At 37.1% G+C, this 15,391-nt stretch overlaps 2 long non-coding RNA genes across 2 annotated transcripts in view; one reads left to right on the top strand and one right to left on the bottom strand.

Moving 5' to 3' along the window:
* The window catches only part of LOC121074112, a 56,504-nt gene extending 45,944 nt beyond the window's left edge, over positions 1–10,560 (top strand). Inside the window, exons 2-3 of the long non-coding RNA XR_005822134.1 lie at positions 2,456–2,545; positions 10,385–10,560. This is a non-coding gene — a long non-coding RNA (uncharacterized LOC121074112). The remainder of the gene's footprint in view (positions 1–2,455; positions 2,546–10,384) is intronic.
* Positions 1–15,391, bottom strand: part of LOC121074110 — a 110,604-nt gene that overhangs the window by 36,506 nt on the left and 58,707 nt on the right. The window lies entirely within an intron of this gene.

Genomic DNA, 15,391 nt, shown 5'->3' with positions numbered 1-15,391 from the left:
AGGTCAGGCAAGGTGGCAAATATTTGTGTGTACTACACAATTCTGCCTGATGAAAAACAAACAGGTGTGGATTTTTTTTTTTATTTTTTATTTTGTCAATGCAATAGTAAAGGACAAATGTAGAAATCTATCTTGTACATGCATTTTTCTAGCATAAAAATCAATGTTTCTTTACCCATCATCCCAAGGCTAGTAGTTCGATTAGTTCAAACCCTATTGACTTCTAAGTCTTGTCCACCTCCAAGAATTAAGGAAGACAAGGGTATATGCAGTCCTCCAGTCCTTAGATTCTGGAAACAATCTATGCCCCATTAAAAGCCAAAAATGCTGCCAGCCGTACTAGGGTGAATATTGACATGCTTTAATGGAACCTCTTGCGTATACCGAAAACACAATGGCAGGGACTGTCTTATGACCAAAAAACTAGTTTTTTGGAAGAAACTAGTTTTTTAGAAAGAAACTCATACTAGTTTCTGTATTGAAGGTTTTTTAGAAGCGATGGCATCTAGCAAAGGAAAGTCAGCAGCACCTGTTTTGTGATCTACAGTTCAAATTGTTAGTTATTAAGTAGACATGAAATAAAACTCTAGACTCATGGTCCATTGGTAAAAATACACTGCAACAAATAGGATTCTTGCCTGGGGTAGAAGAAAACTGAGCTCCATAATCTTTTGAAGCACAACAGCCTCCCCATGATAAACGCTTCATTTATAAACTGGTGGATGAAATATTAAGTGAAGTGCTCTGATAGTGAAATAATAATGTTCAATATGCCTGCAGCCATACCACCTCCAACTATGTTCCCATCAGGTCACACAAACTAAGCCAGGTCAGCTTATGTCAGTGCTTGAATCAAACACCTTCAGAAGAATGCAAGAGTTGCAGAAGTTTTACTGTGATTCAATTCATAACAGAGATCCTTCCTTCGATTCAGGTTATGTGTTCATAGTAAGCTAACCATATCTGAGTTATCTCTTCTTAAATTAATTATTCTTAGCCAAGATACACAACATTGCCAATTTTCTAAAATAGTTATTAAAAAGAAATGTTATTATCAAAGGCTGAAGAATCAGATTATTCAATTATTAGAGGAACTAATGTACCAGCAAAAAAAAAAAAAAAGGAATTATTTTACAAGCTGCTAAATTCTGCCACCTATTGCTGCACTGTTACTCCCTTTTGGTTAACCAACTCAAAATAAGAATTATCAGGCTGTTCTACATGAAGGTTTCATGCTAGATCAAACTTAAGTTAGAGTTAATATTCAGGTAGTAAATGTTGTTCTTCAACAACAACAGGCTTTCAGTAATGAGCCAGTATCTAAACAGAATGCTGAGCAAAATTGGAGACAGTCAAAGATATCTTTGTTTTAATCTTCAACACTCTATTGGTAAAAATTAAATGCTAAACCTTCCAATTTTTATCAAAAGGAAGAAGAAATAGACAACCGGTCTAACATTGTTTCAATGAAAGCCAAATCAAAACTTAGAGCAGCTTATAGAGCTATTTCGTAACGCCCCTTGTGTATGAATAGCCACATGAATCCCCACTGAGACCAGAACTACCTGTTGGCATGCTTCTTCTCCCTGTTCCTGGAAGGCAGCAACTAAACACAGCCATTTGTAGCTGGTAAGAATACCTGCCGGTCCTCAGGGAACAAACAGAGGAGGAGGCACACTGAAACAGCTAGCTTTGATGCTCTAAAAGGAGATTTGAAAGCTAGCATTTTTCACCTGAGACCAGAGGTCCCGTCTCACCATTAACGGAAGGAAGGAATGCCCAGTCAGGTAGGCAGCAATGCCACTAGCAGCTGCCTTCTCAAGAAAACTGTGCCAGGACAAAGGCATGGAACAGAGTGGGTTAAGAAGCTCAACTGGCCATACCCCACAGCTCAGGCTGAACACAAAATCCTGTTTAGTAATTACCAAAGGGAGAAGAGAAACAACTTTCATGTTGGGAACAATTCAACGGAGGCAATTGTATTTTGTTTTCATGCAAATTTAACCACAATATAAGGTCACACATAACAGGAGAGACAAATTACAAATAATTCTGATTTATTCTAGCCAACTCATAAACTACCACCACACTAGCATTGAACTATGCCCCCATGCCAGGCAATAGAAGTAGACCCAGATACACATTGCCTAACAAAATAAAAGCTAGATGTTTCATGCTTTATCATTTAGCAAAAATTGGTTATGAATTTCTTGATAGAGACTGTGATAAATATTGACAGAGTTTCCAAGACACATTTATGTTATATGGTTTTATTTTAACAAGAAAGAGATACTGAGCTTTGCTTTATCATTCTATTACAGTATTACCCAGAGTCTAAATTGCCTCTGGATGACCAAAATACAATGTTCTTACTACTGCTGCATAATGCTAAACACAAACCAACAGTGCCTTTTATAATTAAGTCCATTAATAGCTGACTTCCCTGCATTTACAGGAAGATGAACAAAATTGTCCTGATATTGGCCTCACAGGAGAAAGATGCATGTGTCTTTTCAGACAGTCTGTCTACCAATACCATCCTGTGGTAAGTGAAGTTGCAAATACATTTGTCTGAAACTAAGTAACGTCAGTTTCATTTAAAACAGTATATTTTGCCTAGATCCACTATCATCATTCCTAGTCAGAGAGCCATGCCTGCAGAGTACATAGAACTTTAATTTCAATCGATATGTGTGCACCATTTGAAATCAATATCTATAGAAGATATATTAAACTTCACTAGAAAAATGCCAGTAAATAGAGCCAATTATCAGATTTTTTTTTTATATTCATGAAATAGGAATAGTCATTGTCAAGATAAGCAATCCATTAAATGAATGAATGATTTGTCTAGTAGCTGGAAAGATTTAATCTTTAGAGCAAGGGAAATCTATAAAAGCTGTGAAATCAACAATATATGCTGACCACAGAAATTCATTACTTTTAGGGAGACAGCTATTCCACAAAGTGATCAGCCTCCCTACAAGCATCTCAGTTCCCTCTATAAACATAAATTATGTAATTTCAGCATGAGATGTTTATGATGTCACTAAAGTGTGTTCTAGAATAGGAGATAAAGTAACTGGCTACAAAAAATAATGAACCCTATTTGTGACGTGGCCAAGGTATGGTGCTTGATTTTCTTTGGAGATGGATCGGTCCTCTAATTTTAGATTATTAGTATTGCTTCTTCTGGCGTTTTGTAACAAAAATGTTGAGATGGTATTAATAGCGTCAGTGACAGTAGCAGAGACAGAACAAGCCAGGAGCTACAGCTGTCGTTATTCACCCTCTCAAAAATACAGTCCTAAATCCACTAGTCAGGATAGAAGCCTACCTTATAGCAGGACTTTCCCAATTTCTCTAGTTTAGTGGAGTTCAATTACAAATATTTTTTATCCACATCAAAGACAGAGAAAGAAGTGAGATTTTTCTTTTAGTTTCTAAAAGTACTCGGCTGTCGAGCACTACTGATACTGCTTCACCAAACACAACTGAGCAGCACTTACTCAGCATTATAAGATGCGCTTCTCAAGAAAGACACTTCATATATGCTTTAAACAGTTTTTAGGGCTCTCTTCACTACAGAAGAGCTACAACACTGCTTGCTAGGGAAGCCTTTAGAGTGATTGAAGCATGAAGAGTGGGCTCTTGCATCCAAATGAGTTATTCTGTACCAGCAATATCAGCTAAATATAAGTAATCTGTGAGCATGAGGACGAAGGGTGGGTAGGACAAGCTCTCCTTTTCTGCATAGTGTTAAACCTGATTCATTCTAGGAAAAAAGCCAGTGTTTCCAATTGCACCTATCAGCAATAAGGACTGAAATTTGTGAGTTGCTGAGCAAGCACAACTGCCTCTGACTCACTGAGCACAAAGGGTGTTTAGCACCCTAGAAAATCAAGACCTAGCCTGATTTTACAAGTGCAGAGTACCTGCAGATCCTATTAGTTTTACTGGGAGCACCTTTAAGAAGCCATATTATCATGGGTAAAAATAAAAAAAAATGGGGAAGAACACATTCTGTTCCTCCTTAGAAACACCTAAATATGTGCTATGCACTAATATATCAGTAACAGCCTGGTTTTCAGAGATACTAAGAAAGACTTGTAATCCAAGTCTGGAATACCAAATTAAAATCTCCAGAGATCACAAATAGTTCATATTGAATTCCAATAACCGTGGCCACTTTTGAAAGTTTGAGTCTTAACCACCATGGCTATAACAACATCCCATAAAGAACGTTTTGTTTCAACTTACTTTAAGCAATTGTCTCCAGAATCCTTCTCTGCTACATCACACTAAGAACAGTGACTGATTTCTAGAAACAGTTATAGGAAATAAGTGGTTAATGTCCTACTAAGGGAACATCCGATGCCAGTTTCTAAAGCCAGTCTCGTCTTCACAAGTGGATCTAAGCACTACTTCACATGAATTAAAAAGAGTTGGAAATAAACATATTCATATCTGGAGATAAAAAGAGATGAAAGCTGATCACTGCTTGTCAGACTGAACAGAAAATGACTCAAGTTACTTATAAAATGGGTTGGTTCTGATTTTACCAATGCCTTGCAATTGGTAAAACCTCATACAGAGGAATTACATATTAGGATTGTTTACGACAAGTGCAAAACTTTATAAATCAAAACATTTAAAAGGAATATTTGGAGACCCTGCTGCAGTAGGACTGTCTGCCTTCTAGGGTGGAAAGCAGATAAAAAATGATGAGACCTATTCATTCAGCTTTTACTCACATGAAAAGGGGAAAAAATATGGCAAAAAAGTTACTCCTCAGAAGCACACAAAATTTCAGCGCTGAAAGTGTATGACAAACACCTTGAAAGGAAAATGGAATATAAGCTCCTTACTCCCCCACAGCAAAGGTAATTGAACATATCAAGTGAAAGCAGGCACTGCAATAGCCATTATTAACTCAGTATTTTAAAACCTGTGAAATAGCACAACAACCGTATTCTATTTATGTCAAAGACAAATGTTTGAGCTAGTTCTTATTCTGTCTGACCCACTCGGACATGCATATATTGATACAGGGCACAGCAAAAGCAGCATTCGACATTTCTGTATTATAGTTCCCTTCTTGCAGCTTAGCACCCTCTTTGAAATGGCCAGCTTCTTCTTTATGAAAAGCATTACACAATTAGAACAGACCTGTCTTAGGCAGAATTCTGATCAGCCAAAGACAGCACTTTCTAATGGATTCCAAGGAGAACCATATTTTCTTTGCGAATCTGTAACTGAATAAATACAGAAAACACCAACGCTATTAAGTGAAACGTCCTTGAAGTACAATAGTGTTTTTATTTACAAATTGTATGCTTCAAATATGAGTTTTTATGAGAATTCAGGTTTGAAAAACCTCAGCTTGTAATTTAACTATACTGGGGACAATCCACTGAAGTGTCCCCATGGTGCTGGTGGTAGCTAGTACAAACCACGTGCGCTACATGACGCAGCACTGAGGTCTGATAGCTGGTTTGGTCCTCAGCAGTGCAAAGCTCATAGCACTGGCTCTACTCTGTGTGGATACACAGGGCTGCCAGAGCTGTCTCAGATTTGGCCCTCATTCTGGTTCCAATAGTACCTCTGTCTCAGCCCTCTGGATATTCATTTCTGTTTACATCTAGTGTAAACAAAGAATCACCTAGCCAAAGTTCTTTAATACTTGGACCAGTGCGGTTCTGGGGATAATTGGAGCAAATCTGAAACAAATTTATTGTCTGAAGCTTTTGTTAAGTTAAGGTCTGTACACCAGCTTCTTTACGACCTGACATTACTGATGTCAGATGCTCTACAGTGCGTGTCCACATGATCAGTTACTGCAAATAATCCATCTGTGTTAATTCCCTAAATTACAATGTTTTAAGATAATACACTCATAAATGCATTCTATTCTCATCTTCTTGCAACCATTTTCTTCGTTTGTTTTGGCCTAATGGTATGTTTTTAACACCACGCATAACATTGGGGGCCTATACGTGTCTAGCCGATTGTGACCTATAGTGAAGCATACAGCTGAGCCATAGTAACTAATGCTGTGCATGCATTTTACAAACGTGAAATTAAATGTACTGTCTTCTGTTATTTTCCAGGTATTTTCTCAAAAAAAAAAAAAAAATCACGTTTTACCTCACATTTGTTGGGAGGATGCACACAGTTCCTGCTGCTTAGATGGAACATAGCAATTTGAAAAGTTGGGATCATCCACACGATATACCTCTTTTCTGTAAATGCACTTGTTTGCTAAACATTTTCAGATCTCTACCTCAATAAATCTTACTCCATGATTTGATTTGAAATTAATTGTCATTTTAATGTCATAATCTTCATTTGTCATAGCTTTAATTTTTCATAATTAAAGCAATTATGACAATTGTCATAATTAAATAATGAATTATTAGTTAAGTGAAAGTTTCATGGGTTGTTTTGCTTTCAAGAAATGTTCCCCTATCATATCCAAAAAGTCTGCAGTGGGGGACCAAATATTCACCTTATGAAGGCCTTCCTTTGAGAACAGAGCTGCAATAACAGTCATTTATATCCAGAGAAATACAAGTATTAGGATGCAGCTCTCTCCACAGACACATCCCTTGATACTGAGTTCTCAGGCTGGCCTTTAATGTCTGTATTTGTTAACTTCAGTACCTTGAGTACATCCTTTCCTAGAGTCTGACAGCTTGTAGACCCACAAGGCAAAAATTCCTTTTGTGAATGTGAGAATGTCAACAACTTTGGCCACACAAGCCTCATATCTACCACATACTGCTATAGACTGCTCCTGCCCTCCTCTTGCGGAATTGCTCTGCAGACAGACTCTACCAGCTAGCACAGTGACTCCTTCCCATTGCTTTGTTGCAGTCAACGTTGCTGTATAAACTATGTCAGCTACAGCTACATTGATCAGAGTGAGAAAAAGATCCATCTGTTTACTCAAGATTGTAAGGCTTTAGAGCAATAAAAGCCATTTTTAATGACTAAAAAAATTGTTTTTACTCCATACACTACTTATTTTTAACAATGCCCAATATCCAGCACTTTACACAAGATTTCAGGCTTAATAAGAAGAGGAAGGATGCAAGAAAGCTAATGTGAAAGGGCTGTATTCTTACTCTATGCAAGTGACTCTACTTAATGCAATGCATAGCATAGCATCAAGGCCAGAACCTGCCCACATTTAAATGCTAAATAGTGCTACCACATCTGTGTGAATAAAATTATATCACAGAAGTTGCAATTCATTCAGTGTCTTTCTGAAGGCCAGATGAAGGGCTTTTGCATGGGCAGCCCTATAACATCTAACTCATCTGTATGCTTAATCAGGTCAGTTTTGAGTGCAATGCTGCTTAAATGCTATAGCAAATCATTCAGGATTTTTGCATAGGTTCAGCGTCACTCCATGAAGAGAGGAAAAAAAAAAAAAAAAGAGAAAAGCAGCAGGAATAGTTTGTTTTGTTTTTGTTTTTCTCCCCTTTTGTGGCTGCTGCATCTCAACTATTTATGGAGAAATTTCAGAGCTGCAAAATCAGTATTTGATGATGTGTTCGTATAAGATGTTCCTTCTCCTGACCAATAAGCATTGTGCCACAGAATACAGGATTAAAATAAATAGGTAAAAATCAGACACAGCAGAATTCATTTGTTCATATGCTTAACTATATAAATGTTTTTCCTAACCACACCCCAAAAGGAAAGCAGCCCCTCACTCAAACAAACACACATTAAGTTACCATTTTCTAACAAATAACACCCTTTCCTCCTGAAAAACACACTATGTACATTGCTTTTGACTTTTCAACTTCCTAGTCACTGGCCATCAAATTTTCTGAAACACTAACTTTATAAATGAGGGTTAATAAGTTTTTTGACTGCTTTTGAACCTGTGCTTTTAATTCTCCAAATTCATCGCCTTATTTACATTGGCTAATGGCCTTCTGCTTGTCTTTGTGATTTGCTTTCTCAGCCACAAGGGGCAGTTAACTCTACAAAAACATCAGATGCTGAGTTACCTGTATTTCTCAAAACATTCAGACAGAAAAAAAAGAAAAGTATTCCATACACCTTGTTGGCAGGAAACCAGTGGCAGAGGTTAAGGACAAGCTTTTCAAAGAGTGCTCTCTAGTTCTGGGATTTCAACAGGAGAGGGCAGGAAGTTAGGAGCATACAAATGAGTAGTGCCTGTAGCTGAAATTACAAGTGCGTGGACTGCTCGAGTTGGGCTCACAGAAACACAGAGCCGCAAGGTAAGAGGTTACTTTTGACCTGTTTCTCTCACACATAGGCCTAACAAGGTTGCTCAGATGCAAGTCAAGAACAAAACTCAAAACCTTGGATGTTCAATATCTGTGGTTTTAGACCAGACTATCAGCACAGCAAAAGAAGACAGCATCCACAGAAATGCCCACATCAGTTCCTCTACAACACTCCCATGTATATGCAAGGCAAGACACATGGTTACACGCCAGTTCCCCCTGTGCTGGCCGTACCCCTGGCACACATCACAGCAACACCAAACCCCTAGTGTTGCTTTAACTTGTGGTAAGGTCCAGCAGACCCTTTTGCCAGACCTAAACTTCCAAAAGAAGGCAACAGCAGTTGCCTTCTGCCTCAATTCCTGAGAGGCATTTACCTTCACAGTGGCATATAACTCAAAGCCGTAATGCCCTGCCCATGCTTTTTTTTTTCATTTAAAGCAAAAAACACATTACAATAGCTCACAACTTCCTCTCCCATCCCTCCACATCTGCTCCACCTCAGGGGGTAATGGAACATAAAGGGCAAGTGACAGGGTTAAAAATGTTCTTCTTTGTTTTGAAAAGCTTAAGTCCTTCAGAAATTCCCTAATTTAATTTTTCTCCCCATTTTAGCCATACGCTGTTTACATGCCAGATGGGTTTTCCCCAAGCTCTCACACCACTAAGAAAACTGCAGCATTTTTTGTTAATTTATCACTGTATTAAAATATAAGAAGTGAACCATACATAGATAAAATGAATTATAGGTATACCTCCCATACATTCTGTACATCATGCTAGGCAAAAGCTGTGTTGTGTTAACTGTCAAGCTGAGAAATAGCTGACATTTATTTTAATTAATAGTTTACTTTGCTGAAATAAGCTTCTATGAGAAGCTATGACTTTTATTAAATCTTCAGTACAGCATTATTTTCACAGATTGGGAGGAAAAGCTAATTTTCAAAGCCGCTTCACCCTACAAGGTCACCGCCAACAGCTTGAATGCACATGTCAAGGAGACATCTGCTTCAGAGATACCAATCTATGTTAAATGTGCATTATTTCAAAAAGTTAAGATACTTTTCATTGCAAGAAAAATGATTATTCAGTAATTATGTAGTTCTTTACTGGTGTTTACTAGTACAGATTTTTGTCCCCTGTGGATTTTTTAATATTTCATAACTGCCACCCTGAATTCTTAGACCTCAGCATTTGCTTTAGAAATCACAGTAAAGCACAGCCACTGATCAATTCAGACAGGAAGAGTTTCCGTCACTGATGTAAAACATTATACAGTTCCACCAGAAGTTTATTCCTATTCTTTGCCCAAATATTTTGAGGTCGTTGATGAGACCAGTAATTTCTCTCTTCTCTCCTCTATAAAAAGGACAACCACATTTCCAGCAAGGCAAATTTATCCCGTTTCTAGCCAATGCAAATATGCTTGGAAAAGAGAAAACTTGGTACACTGACCCAGAGATTCTCTGGATGCAGTTCTTAGTTTAGTAGTTTTACAGGCTTTACTGCTGCTGATTTCAAAAGAGCTTCATGTGTAAAGAAGGCACGATGCCAGACCCTTTCTTCTGATTCTTGATCCACTTGAAGACTTTATATGAGGATACTGTTAAAAACAGCAAACTTGTTTTTTGCTATCAGCAAATGAAGATCAATACATCTGCTGATTTCTATGAATTATATTTCACTTTTGTTGTTGTTGATGTCTAGCTTACAGTGAACAAAACTTGTGCTCTCAGGATTGATCTGCAGCATCATATTAATGGAAATATTCTCGTTGACTTCAGGCACTCAATGCCAGAAATAACAAGTCTGAATGTTTACGACTATGTAATGTAACCACAGGTAGGTAAGAGCTCATTTTGCCTCCACTCTAAAGTGATTAAACGTTCCATTATCACAGTTAAAATACCACTGAGCTCAAGCTAATATTTCAGATATTAGCTTGGACTCAGCACAGCATCAGACAGTCCAGTTAGAAGCCACCTCTACTAGCTGTCATCAGGTACCTTGCATGCACCACTGTGTTTCTCTGAAGGACAACAACTCTTACCATTGAGCTTGGTGAGTTTGCAGTGACTGTTTTAGTGCTTACTTTACTCATTTGCTTCCTTCCCCAGAGGGCGACTGCCAGGTGAACCACAGTTAGCTCTGCTGGGAGAGGCCAAGCCAGAGGAGAATCCCATTTGCTTTCATGAAGGGCCAGCAGCATGCACTGAGAGCCTGCTGTGGCTGAGGGGCTTGGTAAGGGTCTGTACCTATTTACACTCTTCCTGAGCCATTATCTTACAGGTAACCTGCTGCTGCTGCCTTCATCTTTTATTTGCTAACTGCCTGATGCCACCTGTCTACCTCACATGATACAGCAATTGGGACCAGATCGTCTCCACCACACAGAAATTTGGAAATAAATTTCCCTCCCAGTGCGTTCATAACTGCACTGATACAATAGTAAGGTCCTTCCTCGCAGAGCTGAAGGAGCACTGTACCAAACCTGTCAGAGCTCAAATGGAACCGCTTTTAATTCAAGTATCTTCAGAAAGGTGGAAAGATCAGTTCTGCAGCATATTAGGAGAGAGACAAAGGCTAAATTACATGCACCCCACTGACAATTGAGCGATGGGACTTCCTTCCTGACAACACTGTGTGGCAATTTTATAATTTCTCATTATAACCCCGATAATCAAAGGCCGTATTTATTGCTTGGCAACAATGCACAAAGGGATCTTCAGAAGAAAGTATGATCAAGACTTAAGACTTACTGAACTACCCCAGCAAAACCATCTGTACTGACCCCATCTCCATAAAACTGTGAGGTACCAAAGGAAGCTTAGAAACGTGTCAAACTGACCAAATCAAAGAGTTTCAGGGAACAGGAGTGTAATTCATTTTTCTAATTAGTTATTATATTACACACTCTACTATTTTCCACAACTGTCGCTGAGTAAAATCTCAATTATAGCAAAACCATGTTGTGGGTTTTTTTTGATTGTATCATTGTTGTCTGTTTAACAAGAATAAGACGGGATTATTTTATAGAAACAAAGTCAAATGTTTTTGCACTTAAACTTCCATGTTATATCAAAATATTATCATTACCTATATACAAACACTACATTGCTGTCTATATTCACATATAAAATTTTACAGTAAAAATAGAAATAATAATAGAAATTAAAAAGAAAATATTTCAGTCAGTTGTATTGACTGTAGATATAAATATGGAATTTGTGAGGTTTTTTGTTTTGTTTTGTTTTTATATTAAGTAAGAGAAATTGAAAAATTTCATAATGATGGGAAACAGCTACTTGTCTTTTATCTTTGTTTGGACAGTGAACAACAATATATATATTTATGGCCTGTTAACATCTGCCAACAAGAAAATAATATGATTCAAGTATTTTTATAAGCTATATAAAGATATTTATTGGAGTCATTGCATCATTTTGTATCTTTTGGAATTTCATTTTCAGTTTCTGGTGGTTTATGAAAAATCAAATTTAGCTTAGTGATAATACCGAATGTTGGGAAACAAATATTACAAACCATCACTAAAGGAAAATATAAGTCTAAAAAGTAAATGTCAGAACTGTTTATTATAAGTTTTTTTGTTGTTGTTTTGTTTTTTCTGTAATTACTATGTACTTTCCAATGGGAAAAAAGTGGTGTTGAACATATACCCTTTTGAATACAGAACGGCAATCTTAAGCTTTCCTGAGAGATAACAGGGCAGTAACTAGCACATATCTAGATACGATGTAGATGCTTACAAGACAATATTGAAATTTAAAGCAGGAAAACAATCAGCAGTTGAATAGTTAATCTCATGTATTTTTAAAGAAAAACTATTTACTGGTTTCATTTTTTTCAAGTTCTATCATCAATAATGCAATTCTGCTTTGTTTAGGTATTCCTTACAAGTCACGTGGGCTTTATTCTTCTTTCCTTCTCTCCATCCTACATTTCTAAACCTCATTTGTTTGGGGGGAAAAAACAAAAAATAACAAAAACTGGGAAAAAAAAAAAACACAACACAATACTAGAATCTCTTATGGCTGAGAACTATTAGGATGAACCCTAGCAGGATTAAACATAGGGAAGTTGTTAAAAATGTGCTAACACAAGTGAAATCCAAAAAAACTAAGGAGTGTGAGAAGCATATAAAATTTCTTTACACATGTCCTTCAAAAAAGTTTAATACGTAGTCAGGTCACATTATTGCACATCAAATTCTCTAGGTCTCTAGCTGCCAGTAGCAATTATCTGTAAGAGAACATATTTTCCCTCGTGACTAGCTATCGGGAATTTTTGAGTATACCTAAGCATAGCCTTGAGCAAAACTCCTACGGGGCATATTTGGAATAGAGTATTTCATTTGGATGAAATATTAAGGTTTCCGTGCAATATGTCTATCTATATATTTATACATCTGTTTCAACATATTGATCTGTTTATCTGTTTACTTTAATTACACGAAATAGTTGTATTAAAATGTAAACAGTTCTAAATCTGTGTGTTTCTGTGAAGGGTTTTTAAGAGGCACAGCTTCCTGGATGCTGAGACTGCTGGCAGCAATAATGCATCCTGCGCCTATGGCTTCCACCAGCCGCCTGACCCGGCAGGACCACACAGCCTGGCTCCACGAGCACATCACTGCACACCCTGCCCCTGCGCACACCGCACACGGCACCAACACACGGCAGTGGGATATGCTAGAGCCTATTATGGCGTGACCAGTGATCATACATGCCACCAGTAAGAAACAAGGGTGGGGACTTTAAGGAAAAGGAGAAATTCTATCACTCCAGAGAGGAACGTAAAGTCCTATAATTGATCAGTTTTAAAAATGTATGAGTCAATCCCACTTGCTTGAGGACTTTGAACAGCGCCTGCTGTGGTGGTTTACACAGCTCTGCGTGCCACATGGTCAAGTTTGCTGCCATGAGTTCTCAAGCAAGTTTCTATTTTCACAGTGCTCTAGCTGGAAGAATATTTTTGTGAAGATTTCTAGAAACAGAATACCTGTAAAAAGGGCAGGAAAAGAAAACTGCCTAGCTAATGGAAAGGGTCCCACAGCATACAAGAACCACTGGACTCTGGTAATAAGAAATACAATGAAAATGTGTAGTAAGCCTCTTAATGAATGAGATTAAATTAATTTCCATCTTGTGAACACAGGTGCAAACAACTGCTTTCAAATGAGATTATGTTGGTTTCATTTTGATATGGTCTGGGTCTCAACTGTACATTAGCTGTAAGAAGAGTTATTTGGGCTCATAACACACCCTCGGAAGCCTACAACAACCTTTCAGTTGATTTTAGTAGCAATCAGATCAAATCCTCTACATTTATGCATTATGCACGTATATATATCGTACAAGCACATTAAATGTATGACAACATAAATAAAAATTAAGAGATTATTATTCAAGCACAGGGAGAATAAACTTTATCAGGAGGCTAGTGATTTTTTTAAATATATTTTTAACAGCAATAAATAATCACTAATTTTCATTAATACATTAGTTTAAATGCCAGAGCAAGCATAGTAAAGACTTTGATAGCTTTTATATTCATTTTTGTTACTGCAAATGAAAACAGCATTAAAAATTTGACAACTGAAATATTCTAATATTCTTTGGGGCCTTTATAGCAATAGGAGAACAAGAGTTGATACTTCGCAGCTTTCAAATGATCATGAAATATATGAAAAAGAAAAAAAAAATCTCATGTCTCCTCTTAGTAATCCATTCACAGTCTTAAATGGTGTTCCTCCTTCATGAATTTTTCTGAATCTATCTTATTTATCAGTTTGGGTTTCTGTCCCATCTTTCCACATATTACAGCTGATTAGTACCCCCTGATGAGAAACAGTCCACCAATGAAAAAAGCATTTGGATAAAATCTACATTAACAAATGTAGTTCATTTAATATCATTTGTACTGCTGCATTATTAATAATATATAATTACCCTGTGCAGGCTGCAAGAGGGAAGAATAAAATCATTCATTAATTTCTTGGCCTTTACAAAAGGAGGAGTATATTTGCCAGGATAAAAAAAAAAAAAAAAAATACTGGTTTTACAGACTGCCATTTGTCTGTGCTGTATGTCATGCTAAAATATTAACTTTTCAGTCTGGAAAGCACTGCTATATTTAAAAGAGATCCTTACAGTAGCCCAAGACGCAGTGTGCAATACCACTGTTCAAACCATAAGTCATCATTCCAAGAGAACTGAACAAAGCAGCATAGCAGGTGGCTATCTGAAAGTTGAGATTTCAAGAAAAATATTGGGAGATGTTTTCAATGCATAAAAACTCCAGTTTAAAAAAAAAAAGGAAATGTTTAAACCTGTTGTTTCCGTTCCCTTTTTGTTCTACTTAGGTGATTTCATTACTTTTCTGCCATATTTCATACACGTTTCAAGACTAACTCCACCACAATAAATACTAGAGAAAAGCCTATCTAGCATTATTCAAATTCACTCAGTTAGACAACGGGCATGCACCTCGACCTCTGAGCTCAGTTCTACAAGGCTGCTGTTCCAAAATTTAGAGAGAGACATGTCTTCGTGTGGTTCCATAAAACAGGTGATTAATGGCTGCACTGATCATTCACAATACTACTACCCCAGTGAAATTTTGCTCACCTCAGGAACATAAATAAAAATATACAAAATCACTGACAGATCAAAACACAGTGCTATATCAAACTGGAACAAAGCAAATAAAGAGCAGAAAATATTGCAAGGAAAAAATTAATTAACATTCTCTTATATAAAGGTAACAGGTTAAGGGACCTTGAAATGAAGATGGAGGCATAAAAATGTGAGAAGAGAAAAATGTTTTAAAAAAATCAATCAAAAGTTGTGTATGTGAAGGGCAAGAACATTATCTATAAAAGAAAGCCACATAAAAAAAAAAAAAGAATCAGGAAAGAATAAAATAAATTCATGAGACAGAAAGCAGGGTATGGCAGGAATCACTAAAATCAGAGATTTGCCAGGTTGCAAGACAGGCTGAATAATAGGTTGAGTTCAGAAGGCAGAGCTGAGCTCATCTGGAGGATCAGGGAAAAAAGCTCATTCTATATGTACTGAATTAATGTACCTGCATGACAGAGTATG

The sequence above is a fragment of the Cygnus olor genome, chromosome 8 (genome assembly GCF_009769625.2).
Source record: "Cygnus olor isolate bCygOlo1 chromosome 8, bCygOlo1.pri.v2, whole genome shotgun sequence".
Taxonomy (NCBI): domain Eukaryota; kingdom Metazoa; phylum Chordata; class Aves; order Anseriformes; family Anatidae; genus Cygnus; species Cygnus olor.
The sequence above is the reverse complement of the archived record's forward strand: the minus strand, read 5'-3'. Positions and strand labels throughout refer to the sequence as shown.